This window comes from Panthera tigris, chromosome A1 (assembly GCF_018350195.1).
Source record: "Panthera tigris isolate Pti1 chromosome A1, P.tigris_Pti1_mat1.1, whole genome shotgun sequence".
In the NCBI taxonomy this organism is placed as follows: Eukaryota; Metazoa; Chordata; class Mammalia; order Carnivora; family Felidae; genus Panthera; species Panthera tigris.
The window spans coordinates 70,796,161-70,815,484 of NC_056660.1; the positions used below are offsets into that span (position 1 = coordinate 70,796,161).

The window sequence follows — 19,324 nt, forward strand, 5'->3', positions numbered from 1 at the left end:
AGTTCTAAACTAAAAATATCAGAGAGATTCTGCCAGTATAATCGTCATTTAGGAGGGTAGACACATTCCTGATGTTTCCTAGTCCGCCATCATCCCAGAATCCTTCTCCTCTATATATTACTATTGAACTTATTACTCTTTAAAAGTTGGAAAAATTATATTAATAAAATATGTGGCAAAAATTATGTAAATAACTGTGCACATGTTACGTATATAACAATGATTTATTTCGGGTGAGTTTATTTTCTATGGAACTTACTCATTTAGTAAGCCAGTTTATTGTGAAACAGTATTACCCATGACAACGGAGACCTGTAATATCTAGCAAAATATATTGATTTTTTTGGCAGAGTATAATCTTACTTAAACGAAGTAAATCTAAGTTATTTTTGCTTGTTTGCTGCAAAGGTCCCTGACATCAAAGTTGATGTTAGGTGATTGAGTCTTTACATTTTGGTTCACGAAGCATGATTTCATTATTGGCTTGGGAATGGTGTCTAAGAGTCAGCCTCCAGGTGTGGCTGCACATTTCTCCATCATGGGTGTGCTCATGTAATGTTTATGCTTCCAGATCCAGTAGCCCTCAGCCCTTCCTTTGTGTGGCTTGTTTTGGCTGCTGATATTATTTTCCCAATATCTCTATGGATTTTATTCTTTCATCATTTATGACTTGGAAAAAGACACTGATGATATGTACCCATAGTATTTGGATAGTAAGAAGATAGCAGTGCCTTTTAGAAGAAAAAAAACCAGCAAAACATTAATGTCAGAACAATAGCAATTTTTCTCAGGATGACCGCAAATAAATTTGGCAAACACAATTAAATTTTTACAGAAGTACATGATAATTATTTTTAATTGTCATGTCACTTATTCTTTTGACAGAAATGAATGTTTGAAAGTTGTGTTAAACAATCACTTCATGTTATTTGAAGTGAGAGTGATTTTGTTGCAGTGTGGTTTGGTTTAATAATTTGTTGCACTAACAGATAATGATTGGAGGAAAAAAGAGTAAAGGAAACAATTTAGTCCCTTATAGTAATCTTTCATTTAGTTTTGTTCAAGATATGCCTGTTTTCCTTGGATCTAAATGCTTGTTCACAGGTCAGGAATCACCTTTCTGAGCGAGGCCCTTTCCTTTCTTTATTCTTGTTCAAGTCCACCTCTGCCATCCCAAGCTTCTCAGGCGCTAGTGAGAACGCCACTGCGCTCTCTCTAAACTTCTGTACTTCTTTCCTTCCCACTGTTATTTCTACACCTGTTGCCTTTTTTGGTTAGGTCTGGTAGCTAAGTAAATAGTCAACTAGGCTTTCTTGAGCTTTATCACTTACATTTCCTAATTTCATGATTATTATCTTTCTGTTATGCTAATTTATCATGTAATGATTATTAGTTCTTGGGAGAGCTGTACCAACTTCCCTGGTGGTGGAAGGCTGGTGACCAGGTCTCTCTTCCCTAGCAAAGTGCTGTTTTGCATTCACTTAACCTTGTGTGTTGTAAGAATTTGGCAGGGGGTATGGCTCAGGATAAGTCTTTGACTCCTTTTGGCATGTCAGTCCTCATAGTGTAGCTACACTGAGGTATATTGAAACTATTTTAAGGTGTTTCAAAGTAAATGTTGATTTCACGGGTTTTATAAAAATATTTATTTTACTGCAGATTTATAGTAATTTCATCATATATATTTTTGTGGCTTGTTTTTGCTTGTTTGCTTCCTTTTCTTTCTTTCTTTGTACTTTTCCATTTCCCAGAGAATGTGTTCAGATTCCTAAATGTGAACTTTTGGGAAAATCAGCAACATCTAACTCTTGAATTCATTTGGGATTCACTTATGTGTATGTTATGAAAGAGTTTCTTCATTGTGATCTGGTAGCCTTTTATTTATAAAATATTCCAACCTACTTCTCAAATAAAGTAGTATCTCTTTGTATGTCCAAAGATAGCAAGACAGAAATACATATGAGTGTCTCAGTTTGGGCCACTCTCACAAATTACCATAGACAGGGTGGCTTAAATAACAAACATTGCTCACAGCTCTGGAGCTGGAAGTCTGAGATCAGGGGGCCGCCCTGGCTGGGTTCCGGTGAGGGTTCTCTTTTATGTTGCTGAAGGCTTGTTTCTTATATCCTCATATGGTGGGAAGGGGGCAAGTTAGCTCTCTGGCCTCCTCCTATAAGGGCATAATCCCTTTCATGAGTGCTCTACCTTCACGACCGGATTACCTTCCAAAGCCACCGCCTCCAAATACCATCATATGAGGCATTAGATTTCAACATTGGAGTTTTTGGAGTGGGGACACAAGCATTTTAGTCACTAACAGTGAGTGTGTGCTTACTCATGCACTCCTTCTCTCTGCCCATCTCTCCCTTCCCTACTTCCGCTCTCCCTTCTCTTTTCCTGCTGCCCTCACATCCCTTCCCCTCCTCTTTCCTTCCTTCTCTTTCATTTGTGTGACTTGCGTGCATGTGTGCAGAGCACCCCCCCACCACCACACCACACACGTCTAAGTAGATATGCATATGTTACATAAATACATTCTGTGGTTTAGTGGAAAAAACTAGAATTTAAAATTAGAAGTCTGGTTTCCAGTCATAACTGTACCACTTATTGTAATGTGACCTTAGATATATTACTTTAGATATATTACTTAATTAGATATATTACTTTAAACTTAAGTTTACCACTAAAATGGGAATAATGTTTTTCGTAAGTTTTTGTGAGAATAATTGATGTTGTGTAATTATATTTCAATACCCAAATTCTTTTACCTGATTTGTTATGAAGAAATAAGGGGCGTCTAGGTGGCTCAGTCGGTTAAGTTGTTGGACTCTTGGTTTTGGCTTAGGTCATGATTTTATGGGATCAAGCCCACATTGGGCTCCTTGCTGACAGCATGGAGCCTGCTTAGGATTCATTCTCTCTCTCTCTCTCTCTCTCTCTCTCTCTCTCTCTCTCTCTCTCTCTCTCAAAATAAATAAATAAACTAAAAAAAAATAAAGAAATGAATTTTATATTGTACAAAACTACATAAATGTTTTATAGATAAGCAAAAATCATTAAGAATAAGAAATGGCCTTTTTTTGTTTATTTATATCGGGTAGCTATGAATATGACAAGAAAGTAGAAATTGGGGTCTAATTATCTTTAGTGAAAAAAATGAGATGTCTTATCTTACAGTCCAGCAAATGAGACACCAGTAGGGTGTGTTTTCCATGTTAATTTAGTCAAATCAATCTTTTTTTTTTTTTTAAGGTTTTATTTTTAAGTAACCTCCACACCCAATGTGGGACTCAAAAACACAACCCTTAGATCAAGAGTGATACATTCCACTGACTGAGCCAGACAGGTGCCCCTTCTTTGCTTTTTTTTTTTTTTTTGTTCTTAAAAAACCCTTATATCAAGTATTTACTTATATTCTATTTCCATTCTTTTATAGTTTTTCTTTATTACACTGGTGTTTCATATTTCAGGCTTATTTTGCAAAGTGATAGGAGGTTGAGATCTAATTTTGCTTGTTCATATAGTTAACCAGTAGAATCAGTTCCATTTTTTAAAAAATGTAATTCCAGTATAGTTAACATACATTGTTATATTAGTTTCAGTTGTATAATACAGTGATTCAGACTTCTATACATTACTCAGTGCTTCTCACGACAAGTGCACTCTTAATCCCCATCTCCTATTTCACCCATCTCTCACCCCCCCCACCCCCCATTTGTCCTCTATAGTTAGGAGTCTGTCCTTTGGTTTGTCTCCTTTTTTCTTTGTTTTCTTAGAATTGGTCCCATTTATTAATTTATTCTTTCCTCATTGATTATTAAATGTCACATTCATCCTATGCCAAATTCTTTAATTTACTTGAAAAAAAATTTTTATTTATTTATTTTGTTTATTTATTTTATTTATTTTATTTTGAGAGAGACAGAGCACAAATGTTTATTTATTTTGAGAGAGAGAGAGAGAGACAGAGCACAAGCAGGAGAGGGGCACAGAGAGAGGGAGACACAGAATCTGAAGTAGACTCCAGGCTCTGAGCTGTCAGCACAGAGCTGGATGCAAGGCTTGAACTAATCAGCCATGAGACTGTGACCCAAGTCAAAGTTTGGATGCTCAACCAACTGAGCCACCGAGGCACCCCAAATTCTTTTATTTTTAAAGTTTATTTATTTTGAAGTTGAAGGAGAGACAAAGAGGGAGAGGGAATGCAGCCCAAGCAGGCTGCATACTGTCAGCACAGAGCCCAATGCAGGGCTTGATCTCAGCCATGAGAACCATGAGATCATGGCCTGAGCCAAAATCAGGAGCTGGACTCTTAACCAACTGAGCCACCCAGGTGCCCCATCCTATGCCAAATTCTTAAATACGTTAGGGTCTACTTCCAAATTTTTCTCTTCATTTGCATTTGTCATTCTATCCTTAAATTAATAATTATTATTTTCTTCCCAAAATTTATTGTTCATTCTTCTAGCTGAGCTTTGAAAGCACTTTGATATTAGAATTGCCTTAAAGCTACATAAATTTGGGTAGAATAGACATCAGATGTTGAGGTTTTTCAGAAAATGTGACTGTATTTATCAAAGTCTCTTTGATTCTCTCATTAAAGCTTTATAATTTTTTTATTGTAAGAGTAGATTTCTTGTTATTCTTAGATAGTTTATGTTTTTGTATTATTATTTGGTTTATATATTGTATTATGGATGGGATCTTTTTCTCATTTTTAAAATGATTATTCATTTCATAAAGAGAAGCTAATGATATTTGTATTTATTTTTTTAATTGTAAAAAAACACATATCAGAATTTACCATCTTAACCATTTTTAAGCATATAGTACATTAGTGTTAGCTATATGTACAGTGTTGTGCACCCGATCTTTAGAAGGTGTTCATCTTGTAGAACTGAAATTCCACCCTCTTGAATAACATCCCGTTTCTTCACCTGCCCACCCACCTCCTGCCCCAAGCCCTTGGCACCCACCATTCTTTCTATCACCAGGAGTTTGACCACTTTAGTATTTGTATTTCTTTTGTAATAATTCTTCCTAGTTGTAAAAAATCCATTGTAATACCTTTTTAATTGATTTCAAGAGGGGCAATCATATAACCTTCTAAATCACTTGGGATCCTTTTGGATACAGGTAACAGAGCCATTGATTCAGACTGATAGTCGTTCTTGCTTCACAGTGAACAAGAAGCTCGGAGAAGAGAAAAGATAAAGTTCAGTATGGTTATCTGCTGATGCTACTTTTCTGTAGTTCTCTTAGCCTCACTTTCTTCTCCGTGTGGCTTTTTCATAACTCTGTGATAGCAGGATGGCTGTAGGGAGTTTGGGAAGTCAAATCTAGATAAGATTCAAAGGATTATGTCTGAGCAAACTTTTCCCAGATGATCCTCAAGCAGCTACTTCTCAGTTCCTATTGACCAAAAGTGAGTCTCCTGCCCATTCATAAGCCAATAACTGCAAAGGGAATTGGATTATCATGATTGTCTTGGAATGATTTTTTGGTATGAGATAGATGTTGAGTAACCAAAGTGGCCTCTGCATTTTCTAATTACCCCATGCCTTCCTTTCTGCTAGAGCTTCTAGTACAGTTTCATGTTTAAGAGCAAAGCTTTTGTGCCAGAGACTTGGATTTCCCCTGGTTCTGCCAGTCCCTAGCTATTATCTTAGGATAAATTATTTAATCTCTTTTGGACTCTATTTCCTCATCTGCAATATGAAGATAATTAGTAGTTCTTAATGAGTTTTTGTCAATGTCAAATGAGATATAAAATACTTAACATACCCATTTAATTTTAGCTATCCTTGCCCAATTTTCTTTTTTAGAATTTCTAATGACAAAGATTCCATTTCAAGGGTAATGGTCATGATGCATGCTTGTTTTATTTTTAGCTAACAAATACCTTGAGCATTTCAATATTAACAGATAGTTTAGCAGTTGGTAGGAAATATTTTTTTCTTGTGTTAAGGGTGTGTTCTTCCATTCCACTTTGAATAAAAGAATAGTATACAGATATTGAGTATAATCACATGTCTTTTAATATCATCTGTTGATCATTATAAGAGTTGAGTTAGAAAATTTAGATATTTTAGGGGCACCTGTATGGCTCAGTCAGTTAAGAGTCCAACTCTTGATTTTAGCTCAGGTCATTATCTCACAGTTTGTGAAATTGAGCCCTGTGTTGGGCTCTGTGCTGACAGTGTGGATGGAGCCTGCTTGGTCTTCTCTCTGTTCCCTCTCTCTGCCCCTCCCACCCCTCAAAATAAATAAATAAAACATTACGAAAAGAAAATTTAGATAAATTAGCAGGGAACAAATGATTTCGAAAAATCCTACCCCCATTGAGCTTACATTTAATTAGCAGATGGTTGATAGACAAAACAGGTCAGTAAACTGTGTGATATGAGAATGATAATGATGATAAATATTTTGGTGATAAACAGGGATGGATTATTGATTATCCTGGAGGTGGATTATAGGGTAGTTGGAGTTTTAATTTGGATCACAGGGAAGTGGATGGCAAGAAAGATTAGCAGGATGAGAAGATGAACTTTAGAGCAGACACCTAATGGTGGAAGGGAGCAAGTCACATGAATATCTCCAGGAAGAACCTTCCTGTCAGTGGAGACAGCAAATGCAAAGCCCCTGAGGTCAAAGTATGCCCCACCTGTTTGAAAAATAGCAAGGAGGCCAATGTAATGAGAAGAGTAAGCAAGCTCCCCTAGTAGGGCTAGAGTTGGTTTGGGTAGGCTGTTGTAAGGACTTAGGTTTTCACTGATTGAAGTGGGGAGGCATTGCAGAGTCTCGGGCAAAGAACTTGTACCATGTGTAGTAATGAGCATTGTGGTTGCAATATTGTAAACAACCGTAAGGAGGAAAGAGTAGAAGCCAGGAAGCTGGTCAGGCATAGAGGTCCTAGGCCTGAGCCCTGGAACACTCCGCAGTAACAGGTTGGGAAGAGAGGCAGATCCAGCAGGAAATTAGTCTGGGGTGGAGTTGAGAGAGCCAAGTGCAGAAAGGGTTCAAGGAGGAAGACGTGTTCAACTGACATACATGATTTGAAGAGTGACTGTTGACTGTTGAAGTTAGCGATGTGGAGGTCATGGGGACCTTGATGAGGGCAGTGTTCGGGAATGTTGTGTGGGAAGTGGTGGTTGAAGGTGGATTGAGGGGTGTTTGAGAACAGGTGGGGAGAGAGAAATGGCAGCTTGTAAGTTCTAGAAACTCTTAGGAGGATTTGCCTTTTTTCTATGTATGTACATGAAGTGTGTTATTTTGATTTTACAGAAAATGGGCCATTCTACTTGAAAGGATGTCTTTTTTTTTTTTTTAAAGCATGTTGTGTTGTCAACATTTCTCTGTATTAATAGTTTTTGAAAAAATGGTTTTCAAAGACTGTACAATATTAGCAACTTGAAAAAATTAAGATCTGTAGAAAACCTTGTTCTTACAAAATTGATAAATCCTGAGAATTTTTTTTTAATGTTTATCTTTGAGAGCGAGCGTGAGGAGGGATGTGGCTGAGAGAGAAGGAGACACAGAATCTGAAGCAGGCTCCACGCTATGAGCTTTCAGCCCAGAGTCGGACACAGGGCTCAAACCCATGAACCGCGAGATCATGACCTGAGCCTTGACTCAGGTTGCTTAACCGACTGAGCCACTCAGGCACCTCTGTCTAGCTTATTTTGTTTATGGCAGTTCCCCTATTCAGTAATTGGGGTTAGGAAAATTATGTCATCTGTGGTTCTTTTGGCTCCTTCAGCTGGCACTGAAATGTCCGTGCTCGGTGTGGTCCAGTTGGCATCAGCCCGGAATGAGGTGGCAGGACTCAGAATTTTGGTGCCAGCACCACTTCCAAGTATACAGGTGGCCCAAGTCTCTGTACAAATGCTTCAACTTTTGACTCTGGTTTCCTCCTCTGAGAACAGCAGTGTTAGATTGGATGATTTCTGACTTTTTTTTTAAGCGCTTATCCTGAGTGATTTGCATGGGGCTGAACAAGACCGTTTGACTCTCTGGTTTCTACTTAAAGCTTCTAATGTCTCTCTTGAGATTTGAGCAGAGGTGAAAGACTCAGGAAAGGGAACTCCTTCACTGTGGCCAACGATAACACTGTTGAAAAGACTTTAGCCTGGAAGGTTTTAAAATACGTAGGGTTCACTTTTGGAGAGATTGCTTTGGGTATGTGGAGTCAGTGTATCACCGCCTCTGGGAGTTGATCCTCCGTGGAATGTGTCGGGTATATGTATCAGGTATGTAGATGGGCTACAGAGCCTGGTGTGGGTTTCAGTGTCAGCCAGAGTGGCATAATGGAAAGTTACATTCACGTGACTCACACTCATATTGTAGTTTCTTTCCTCTTCTGGCTTCCTGATAAAACAGAGAATCAATTCTTTAGTGATTTTTACCTGACAGATGCAATTATCTCGGGTTTTTTTCCTTGCTTCTTTCCTTTCCTGGTTGTGGATTTATAATTCTCTTACCTGTTACTAAGTTTTCAATTAGATGATAAAGTTTGAGGTTTTAAAATATCACAATCATTGAAAGATAAGTAGGGAAAGAAACAGAAAAAAGCAGCCACATGAAAATAGTTCCCAAGGAAAAGCTAGTATTGTGGTACAGATGCAATTGGTTCTTTTACTGAAATGTCTCTGAGTTTAAAAGGACACATTATTAATGGATTTATACCATCTGTGACAATAAAATACAACTTTTTATCATACTTGTCTCATATATGTTCTGAGGTAAACTACTTCATTATGAGAATGAAGTGGGTGTTCTGATAACTGACTATATAATTAAAAAAATCATACTTTGGGTATATATTCAGAAACATACATAGCCATGCTTTGCCTTTGGAAATGCCTACTTTGATTTGAGCAAATAAGTCTCCTAAAAGCAACAAAGGGGAGAAAATGTTAATTCAGTCATTAACCTTTAAGCCTGCCTTACTTTTTACTATCTCTGTTACAGTATTTTTTGTTACTTAATATGACCACATCCTGGGTGATTTAGAAATCTACGTGAGTTCAAGCACACACTATTAATGGCTAAGATGGCCTATTTATACATTTTTTTTTTGCTAAGTATTACACTTTAAAATATTTTTTTCTTTGATTCCACCATACCAGCTGAACAGAAGACAGAATGGCCTCATTATTGTAGGAGAATTTCTCCATTCCCTGCAATGATTCCAGAAGCTCTTGCACACTTCATCAGTATTATTGTAATTCTTTGGCTGCAGGATATTTGGCAGCTGTTGCACCCCACTGGCAAATCCTATTCATACTTCTTTCCCATTCACTACTGCCATTGGAGAATTGATTTCTCTCTCCTCTACTCTAACCTTTCCCAATTCATTTTGGATTGTTCAATGTGAAACATTTTAATTTCATATCATACAGCTATTCAGCTCACAATCCCTTTTTTAACCTGTCACCAGGGTAACAGCATAGCATGCTTTCTTTAGGCAATCAAGTTTTTATTTCACATGCTTAATGTTGCATTAAATGTTTGCATTTTGTTTAACCCCCCTTAAATACTTTGAACTCTGAATATGTTTTATAGGATAATGAAATCCTTGATTTTTGAATTGAAACTAAGTCAACACCATCACTACATTCATAGTAAAATGTCAAACGATTAATTTACATAATTCAAAGATTATTATTAAAACTCTCAAGTTAGCCGATCTGTGTAAAGCAATTTTCTGTAGGTAATGGAGGAATATTTGTATATATTTATGTTTTTCCTGGTCCCCAAAAAAAGATTTAAAGGGGATTTAGAGAGATTTAAACAAGGAACATTTCAAAAGAGCAATGGAATTAGTACAAATGGAAAAATATATCTTTTGAAGATAATAATTCATTTTTCAGTATTATGTTCTTTTCTCTGTGTATGTACTTAAATATATATACTGTAATAATTTATGTATTTGGTGATGGATGAGGTAATCTACCAGAATGAAATTAAAAGTCTCTTGTAGGTGATTGATTTGGGCATTGTGTTCATTAATAGCTATTTATCCATTTACTTCAGTACAGACGTTACCTCACAGATGTTGCGAGTTTGGTTTTAGCCTACCACAGTAAAGTAAATACTGCAATAAAGCCAGTCAGATGAATTTTTTGGTTTCCCAATGTGAATAAAAGTTATGTTTACACTATACTTTAATCTGTTAAGTATGCATTGTGTCTAAAAAAGCAATGTGCACACTTTAATTTTAATACTTTATTGCCAAATAAATGCTCACCATCATCTGAACTTTCAATGAGCTGTAACCACCAGAAATCACTGTAACAAATCTGAAAACTTTGAAATATTATGACAGTTACCAAAATGCAGCAGACACAAAGTGAGCAAATGGAAGAGTGGTGTTGATAGACTTGCTTGAGGCAGGGTTGCTACAAACCTTCAGTTTTTTTTTTTTTTAAAGCAATATCTGCAAAGCCCAATAAAGCATAGTGCAGTAAAATGAGTTGTCCCTGTGCTACTTTGTCTTTAAATAATCCAATAATAATGATAGATTAGTAAAGATGAAAATTAGTATGTTTAGATCTTGATTCTTTGAATTGAATAGACTTGAGCTGTCTTTATAGAGCTACTTTCCATTTTTATTCTAAATAATAGTTTCAATGAAATTTGTTCCGTGAATAAATTTTATGAACTTTGGAATAGTCCAAGAAATATAAAGAAATGTGTATGGAAAGCAAGAACGTAGATTAGTTAATAACCCATGTTGTTTGAAAGCACTGTTAATTAAAAAAATATATATTGGCATAGTACCTCTTTAAGTATCCTAATACTCCCCTATACAATCACTAATGTTTTTGCATTAATCTATAGGATAAACTTCGAATTAACCTATTTATTCTTTTATACTATCTTTTTATTTTACTTAAAAAAAAAACTTATGATTTAGTACTCTTTAGAATTTGTGGCCTCACACAGTGTGTCAGACTAATTTCTAATTTCATACCTTCAATGCCCCTGTGTCATAAGTGGCCCTGAATCTAGGTAATGTTGGTCTAGATGACCAGTATCTTGACCATCTACCTCACAAAGGTCACTTTGTTTTGGTAGAATAAATTCCTGAATATATATGTTAATGGTAATAACTTTTTACCTTCAGAATTAGAGTTATTAGATTATTCCAAAAATAACAAATAGCATGCCTTGTGGTAAGTTTCTTGGGCTTAGAGTAATAACAAAACAATTCCTTCCATTTAAGAAGCTTAAAATAGAATGGAACAGGTAGACATTAAACAGATGATTATCAGCCCTGAAAACTGCTAGAGAAAGAGTGCAGCGTGAGTGAAGTGTGAAGGAAGGGAATCTCATTTGCAGGTTAGCTGCACTATGTGAATATCCAGTTTTCAATAAAAAGTTACAAGACATGAAGAAATATGGAAGTATGTCCCTTTTACAGGTTAAAAAAATCAATAGAAACTGTTCAGAAGGGTGGCTGAAATGTTGTGTTTTATTATGCCATAACCTTAAATAACCTGTTAAAAATATGTTCAAAGGACTAAAGGAAATCAGATACAAAGAAGTAACAGTATGGCAACCATGTCTCACTAAATAGTAAATATTGATAAAAATTCCAGAGATGAAAATACAATGCCTACAATGAAAAAGTATACTAGAGAGAACTCTACAATAGGTTTGACCTAGCAAAAGAAACCATCAGCAATTTTGAAAATACATTGAAATTATCTAGTGTGAGGAATAAAAAGAAAAATGAACAGAGCTTCAGAGACCCATGGGACACCATCACATGTACCAGCACACATGCTGAATCCCAGAAGGAGAGGAGAAAAAAGATAAAGGAATGGAAAGAATAAACCATAGCTGGGATGCCTGGCTGGCTCAGTCAGTAGAGCATCTGACTCTTGGGGTCATGAGTTCAAGCTCCACTTTGGGTATAGAGCTTACTGGAAAAAAAGAAAACGAAAAAAAAGTCATTGCAAAAAACATCACAAATTTCATGAAAAACATTAATCTGTACATTCAAGAAGTAGATAAATTAGAAGAAGCTCAAAAAGTTCTGTATCTACACACATTATTGTCAAACTGTCAAAATCAAACAGAATCTTAAAAGCGGCAAGAGAAAAATGACTCCTCCTGTGCAGTTAACATCTCATCAGAAACAATGGAGCCTTGATGATATAAATGAAGTGCTGAAGGAAAATAAAAACACAAAGAATGTCATCAAAGAATTCTATATCCAGCAAAACTATCCTTTAAAACTTTAAAAAATGAAGGAGACATGAAGACATTCCCAGGTAAACAAAAACCAAGAGAATCCATTGCTAGTAGACCTATCCAACCAAAACTCAAATACACATGAATAAAGAGCAATGGTTAAAGATTAGTGCATCTTTTTTCTTATTTAAAAGACAAATGCCCTTAAAGATAGGGGTGCCTGGGTGGCTCAGTCAGTTAAGCATACAACTTTTGGTTTTGGTCCAGGTCCAGGTCATGATCTCAGGGTCATAAATCTAGTTCTGTGGTCAGGCTCCATGCTGGGTGTGAAGCCTGCTTAAGATTCTTTGCCTATACTCTCCCCTGCTCAAGCATGTCTCTAAAAAGTGGGGTAGGGGGATGCCTGGGTGGCTCAGTTGGTTAAGCATCTGCCTTTTGACTTTGGCTCAGGTCATGATCACATGGTTCATGGGATCGAGCCCCATGTAAGCTTGGAATTCTCTCTCTCCCTCTTTCTCTGCCCCTCTGCCCCTGGTATGCCCTCTCTCTCAAATAAATATTTTTTTAAAAAATTTAAGAAGTCAACTTAATGCAGTAGTTATAATTGTAAGTTGGTAGGTGCACAATATATACAGATGTAATTTCTATGACAATAAGATATGTAAGGGTGGAGGAATTAAGATATATTGGAGCAGATTTTCTGTATGCTATTGCAATTGAGTTAGCATTAATCCAAGCTATAGGGTTTAAATGTAAAGTGCTAATTTGTAATCCCCAAGGTAACCGCTAAGAAAACTGCTTTTAAAAATAGTAAATGAGGGGCGCCTGGGTGGCTCAGTCGGTTGTGTCCGACTTTGGCTCAGGTTATGATCTCACAGTTCATGAGTTCGAGCCCCGCATTGGGCTCTATGCTGACAGCTCAGAACCTGGAGCCTGCTTCAGATTCTGTGTCTCCCTCTCTCTCTGCCCCTCCCCTGCTCATGCTCTGTCTCTCTCTGTCTCAAAAATAAGTAAAAACATTAAAAATTTTTAAAAATAGTAAATGAAACATTAAGGGAATTAAAATGGTACAACAGTTGAAACGAAAGAAGGCGGGGCACCTGGATGGCTTAGTCAGTTAAGCATCCAACTTTGGCTCAGGTCATGATCTCACCATTTGTAGGTCCGAGCCCTGCATCAGGCTCTGTGCTGACAGCTCAGAGCCTGGAGCTTGCTTTGGGTTCTGTGTCTCCCTCTCCCACTTCCCCTCCCTGGCTTGGCTTATGCTCTCTGTCTCCAAAAAATAAACATTAAAAAAATTTTTTTTTAAAAAAGGAAGTAATGGAGGAATAGAAGAACAAAAAAAGACATAACCTATAACAAGCAAAAATTAAAATGAGAGATGTAAATCCTACTTGATGCATATATTAAATGTAAATAGATTAAACATGCCAATTAAGGGTAGATATTGGCAGAATGGGTAAAAAGCAAGATCAAACTGTATGCTTTCTACAATAGACCTGCTTTATTGTTATTTTTAAATTTTTCCGTTGTTTATTTTGTTAAATCCTGATAAGTATACTCTTTAATTCCCATCTCCCTTCATTCCCCTGCCTTCTGGTAACCATCATTTCTCTGTAGTTAAAAGTCTGTTTCTTGGTTTGTCCCTTTTTTTCCCCCTTTGCTCATTTGTTTTGTTTCTTAAATTACCCATGAGTGAAATCATATGCTAATTTGTCTTTCTCTGACTGACTTATTTCACTTAGCATTATACTCTTTAGCACTCTCCATGTGGTTGCAAATGACAAGATAAAACAGAAGATCGGGGGTACCTGCTGGTGCATTCAGTTAAACATCAACTCTTGATTTCAGTTCAGGTCATGATCTCATTGTTCATGGGTTTGAGCCCCATGTCAATCTCTGTGCTGACAGCTCAGGGCCTGCTTGGGAATATCTCTCCCTCTCTCTCTGCCCCTCCCCCATGCTCACTTGTTCTCTTTCTCTCTCAAAAAACAGAAACAAAAACAAAACAAAGATTGAACTGGATGCTTTTTACAATAGGGTATTTCTATTATTATTGTTTTTTAATGTAATTTATTGTCAAGTTAGCTAATACATAGTCTATACAGTGTACTCTTGGCTTCAGGAGTAGATTCCCATGATTCATCATTTACATATAACACCCAGTGTTCATCCCAACAAGTGTCCTTCTCAATGCCCATCACCTATTTTGCCCGACCCCCCCCACCCCCATCAACCCACAGTTTGTTCTCTGTATTTAAGAGTCTCTTATGGTTTGCCTTCCTCTTTGTTTGTAACTATTTTTTTTCCCTTCCCTTCCCCCATGGTCTTCTGTTAAGTTTCTCAAATTCCACATGAGTGAAAACATGAAATTTGTCTGTCTCTGACTTATTTCACTTAGCATAATATCCTCCAGTTCCATTCATGTTGTTGCAAATGGCAAGATTTCATTCTTTTTTAATTGCCGAGTAGTATTCTTGTGTGTGTGTGTGCACACCATGTCTTTTATCCATTCATCAGTCAATGGGCATTTGGGCTGTTTCCATATTTTGGCTATTATTGGGCTGGTATAAACATTGGGGTACATGTGCACCTATGAATCAGCACTCCTGTATCCTTTGGATAAATTCCTAGTAGTGCTATTGCTGGGTTATAGGGTAATTCTATTTTTTTCAAGTTTCTTTATTTTCAGAGAGCACAAACAGGGTAGGGCCAGAGACACGGGGAGAGAGAGAATTCCAAGCAGCCTCTGCACTGTCAGCACAGAGCCTGATGTGGGGCTTGAACTTATGAACCATGAGATCATGACCTGAGCCGAAATCAAGAGTTGGACACTAACTGACCTAGCCACCTAGGCATCCTGGGTAATTCTATTTTTAATTTTTTGAGGAATTTCCACACTGTTTTCAGAGTAGCTGCACCAGTTTGCATTCCCACCAACAGTGCAAGAGGGTTCCCCTTAATAGAAATACTTTAGACTCAGAGACACAATAGGTTGAAAATAAAAGGAGAGAGTTATTAGACAAATATTATATTTACAATACTAATACTGTTATTACTAATACTAATATCAGACAAAATTTTAAGACAAAAATTGTTACTGGAGACAAAAGGAGATATTTTATAGGACTACATAACACAATTGTTAGAAACTATAATACCCCACTTTTAGTAATGGATAGAACAATTAGACAAGATAAACAAGGAAGTAGAAGACTTGAAAAATACTATAAACCAAATAGATGTAATACAGATCTGTAGAACAATCCACCCAACAACACCAGAGTATGCAATTTCTCAAGTGCATGTGTGACATTTTCCAGAAAAGACCATATCATATGCTAAGCCATAGAACAAGACTCAGTAAATTCAATAGGATTAGAATTATACAAAGTATCTTCTCCAACCACAACTGAATGAAATTAGAAATATACAATAAAGGAAATGAGAAATTCACAAATATGTGGAAATTAAGCAACCCTAGAAAACCAGTGGGTTAAAGGAGAAATCACAAGAGAAATTAGAAAATATTTTGAAATGGATGTAAACAAAAACATGGTTCAAAAACTTATGGGATGCATTAAAGCAGTGGTTATTAGAGGGAAATTTAGAGCCAGAAACACAGATGTTACAAAAAGAAGAAAGATACCAATCATGTCATCTTCCACTTTAGGAAAATAGAAAAAGAAGAGCAAACTAAACCCAAAGTTAGCAGAGGGAAGAACATACTAAAGATTAAAATGAAAATAAATGAAATAGAGAATAGAAAAACAATAAAGGAAATTAATAAAAGCAGTATTTGGGAAGATCAACAGAAATGCAAATCTTACAGTAGACTGCCAAGAGAAAAAGACTTCCAACAGTTAAAAATGGTAATGAAAGAGGAGGTATGCATACAGACCTTAGAGAATTAAAAAGGATTATAAGGGAATAACTTGACCAGATGTTTACCAACAAATTAGGTAACATAAAATGGAGACATTCCTGGAAAGATGCAAGCTACTGACAGGGACTCAAGAAGAAACAGAAAGTCTGTATAGACCTGAAAGAGACTGAATTGGTCATCACAAAACTTCCTAAAAGGAAGAGCCCAGGACCAGAAGTCTTCACTGATTAATTCAATCAAGTGTTCAGAAGGGAATTAACACCAATTCCTTACAGACTTTTCCACAAATAGAGAAGAGAAACATTTGCAACTCATTCTATGAGAGCAATATTACCATCATACTAAAATCAGATAAAGATGTTATGAGTAAAGGAAACCGGAGATGAAAATCCCTCATAAATGTTAATGCAATAATCCTCCACAAAATACTACCAAATGGAACCCAGAAATATATAACATAATTATACTCTGTAACCAAGTGAGATTTGTTTTAGGAATACATAGTTGGCTTAATATCCAAAAATTGGTCAATGTGATTAACCCTATTAATAAAGGACAGAAATCACAGTATTATCTCAATAAATGCAGGAAAAAAAAAACATTTGATAAAATCCAGCAGCCTTTTGTGGTAAAAACCACAATAGAATAGAAGGGAATTTCCTCAGCCTGATGAGGAAATACCTACAGCTGAAAAACCTACAGCTAACATTGTATTTAATAGTGTATGACTGAATGTTTTTCTCCTAAGATCAGGAATAAGACAAGGATATTTGTTAATTTTGTTGAGCATTGTACTGGAGTTCCTAGTACGCCACTTTGCCAAGAAAAATAAAAAGTGTCAAGTTGGGGAAGAATTAAAACTATATTTCCAAATGATATGATCTTATATGTAGGAAGTCTTAAGGAATTTACAAAATAAAATTGTGTTTTGTTTTTTTTTCATTTAAGACAGGGAATACTTTATTCAAACCCATCAGGAATGGACAGCTTGGGTCTGTAACAAAGCATTGTGTTTTATTTTTTATTTTTTTTATTTTTAAAAAAAATTTTAACATTTATTTATTATTGAGAGACAGAGAGACCTAGAGTGTGAGCAGGGGAGGGGTAGAGAGAGGGGGAGACACAGAATCTGAAGCGGGCTTCAGGCTCTGAGCTGTCAGCACAGAGCCCGACGCACGGCTTGAACTCAGGATCTATGAGATCATGACCTGAGCTGAAGTCAGTTGCCCAACCAACTGAGCCACCCAGGTGGCCCCAAAGCATTGTGTTTTAAAGCATAGGTCCGTAATTGTATATGAGACCATACACTGGTACATACATACTAACTGATCAGAGCACAGCTTTTAAGTGTGCAAAATAGAATAAGCTTTCCTGTAAGAGCAGCACCTTTGTGAGATTTTTAGCATTAGTATTCTTCACCCTCTCCTTCAACAGAATCCATTCCAACCTCCTCATAATCCTTCTCAAAGGCAGCCATGTCCTCACAGGCCTCAGAAAACTGTCCTCCATACTCTCACTCACATATCAGTGAACAAAGGCATGCTTGCCATACATTAGGTCAAATTTATGGTTCAGGTGAGCTAAGGCCTCACCAGTGGCTGTGGTGTTACTCAGCATGCACACGGCTCACTGTTCTTTGGTGGGTCTTCACCATGTACTGCAGTGGGAGGATGGTAATTAATGCCAGCTTTAAGGCCACTGGGGCACAAGTCAACAAAAGAGATGGTATGCTTGGTCTTGATGGTGGCAGTAGCAGTATTGACATCTTTGGGAACCACATCACCACGGTACGATAGGCAGCAAGCCTTGTATTTACCATGGTGAGGGTCACATTTCATCCTTTGGTTGGCTGGCTCAAAGCATACGTTGGTGATCTCTGCTACAGAAAGCTGTTCACGGTAGGCTTTCTCAGCAGAGATGATGGGTGTATGTGGCCAGAGGGAATTGGATACAGGGATAGGGCACCAGATTGGTTTGGAATTCTGCCAGATCAACATTCAGGGCTCCATCAAATCTGAGGGAAGCAGTGATGGAGGGCACAATTTCACCTATCACCCTATTTAGGTTAGTGTAGGTTGTGCACTCAATATCAAGGTTTCTGTGACCTTCATAGATGCCCTCGTTGTCTACCATGAAGGCACAATTAGAGTGTTCCAGAGTGGTGTGGGTAGTGAGGATGGAGTTGTAGGGCTCAACTACAATTGTGGAAACCTGAAGTGCTGGGTAAATGAAGAACTCCAACTTAGACTTTTTGCCTTAACTGACAGACTTTCTAATGAACCTGGAACCAGTTTCTTCTCCAAAGCTATGGACAACCAAGAAACCCTGAAGACCTGGGCACTGGTCAGCCAGTTTCTGAATTCGGTCCAAGACAATGTCAGTGATCTGTTTGCCAATGGCCTGGTGGCTTCAGGCGTAGCATCTTCCTTGCCTTTGATGAGCTGCTCAGGGTGGAACAGCTGGTGGTAGGTGCCAGTGTGAACTTCATCAATGACTCTGGGTTCCAGGTCTGCAAACACTGCCCTGGGCACATGCTTGCCAGCACCCATCTCACCATCTCATTCAAGAACTTGTTGAAGGAGTCATCTCTTTCCCCAGTGGTTTTGTCAGTTGGCATCTAGCCATCGGGCTGAATGCTGTGTTCCAGGCAGTAGGAGTCCCAGCAGGCATTGCTGATCTGGACACCAGCTTGGCCAACATGGATGGAGATGCATTCACACATGGTTGCTGCTTTGTGGCTGCTGAACAGATGGCGGTGAGGAAGAGGAGAGGTTACTTTTACAGCATGATTGTTAAGTGGTTGATGTAAGAGAACTTCAGGAATTCGTAAAATCGATTAGAACTAATGACTTTTGCAAGGTTGCAAGGTATAAGAATGATATACAAATACCAAATTTATTTTGATACAGTACCAGCATACAAACTGAAAAAGCAATTAACAAAACAATTTTATTTATGAAAGCACCAAAAAGAATGCAATACTTAAGCTTAAATTTTTCTACATAGAAGTGCAAGACTTGTGTGGCAAAACAATTGTTGATAAATTAAAGACAACTTAATTGGATAAACTTCCCCTATTCATGGATCAGAAAACCTAATACTGAGATAGCAGTACTCACCAACACGGCATACAGATTTTGTGCCATCCTTCTCTCAATCCCAGCTGTATTTTTTTGCAAAAAAAAAAAAAAATTACAAAATTTGTATGAAAGTGCAAGGGACACAGCATAGCCA

At 37.2% G+C, this 19,324-nt stretch overlaps 1 protein-coding gene and 1 pseudogene across 4 annotated transcripts in view; one reads left to right on the forward strand and one right to left on the reverse strand.

Moving 5' to 3' along the window:
- The window catches only part of PCCA (propionyl-CoA carboxylase subunit alpha), a 477,968-nt gene that overhangs the window by 302,741 nt on the left and 155,903 nt on the right, over positions 1-19,324 (forward strand). The window lies entirely within an intron of this gene.
- Positions 17,496-19,033, reverse strand: LOC102962194 (annotated as a pseudogene).